This window comes from Schistocerca serialis, chromosome 2 (genome assembly GCF_023864345.2).
Source record: "Schistocerca serialis cubense isolate TAMUIC-IGC-003099 chromosome 2, iqSchSeri2.2, whole genome shotgun sequence".
NCBI classification, from domain to species: Eukaryota; Metazoa; Arthropoda; class Insecta; order Orthoptera; family Acrididae; genus Schistocerca; species Schistocerca serialis.
Genome location: NC_064639.1, coordinates 222,377,578 through 222,378,392, shown reverse-complemented (window position 1 = coordinate 222,378,392; position 815 = coordinate 222,377,578). Strand labels below are relative to the sequence as shown.

Here is an 815-nt window from a genome sequence, read left to right as displayed (position 1 = left end):
GGCTCACGGGTTCTCCCGCCGGGAAAGGGGAGCTCATAACTGGCGTATGTTACGGAGCTGCCTGCGCTCGTGGCGATGACAAAACTGGCAGGGAAGTGTGTGACAGCCACCGCCACTATGCGACATCACTCATTTTACTACTCACTGCAGACATAATCACATTGACCTTTCTAAATGACTATACACTTTGTCGCTATTTTAGAACTTTTTTATGTCCTATAGCTACTGTGGCTCTATAAGCACTACGTCGTCAGGCCTCGAGTGGCCTACCCTGACCATCCGACCGCCGTGTCATCCTCGGATAGGAGGGGAGTGGGGTCAGTACACCGCTCTCCCGGTCGTTATGATGGTATTCTTGACCGAAGCCGCTACTATTCGGTCGAGTAGCTCCTCAATTGGCATCTCGAGGATGAGTGCACCCCGAAAAATGGCTACAGCGCATGGCCGCCTGGATGGTCACCCATCCAAGTGCCGACCACGCCCGACAGCGCTTAACTTCGGTGATCTCACGGGAACCGGTGTATCCCCTGCAGCGAGGCCGTTGCCCATTGGGTCTTAGCATCTATTCCACAATGTCAGGTCTTGTAAGCGATGACATGTCGGTCAGCGAATGATTCCAATCCAAGTAGAGACACCCGTACGCGCGTTCTGTTAAAACGACTACAGCACGCGTACGCTATAATGTCATATTTTGAAACTTATTATATTTCAACTTTCTTTCACAGCCACCTATACTGACAAAGAACGAACTTATTAACAATTTAATTTTTTAGAGACTGTCCGATACGTCTCTGCATGTACAAGAACTTTAACTT

General features: G+C 49.4%; 1 pseudogene; it reads right to left on the bottom strand.

The window, feature by feature from the left end:
- Positions 1–428: 428 nt before the first annotated feature.
- On the bottom strand, positions 429–546 carry LOC126458815 (5S ribosomal RNA; annotated as a pseudogene).
- Positions 547–815: the final 269 nt, after the last annotated feature.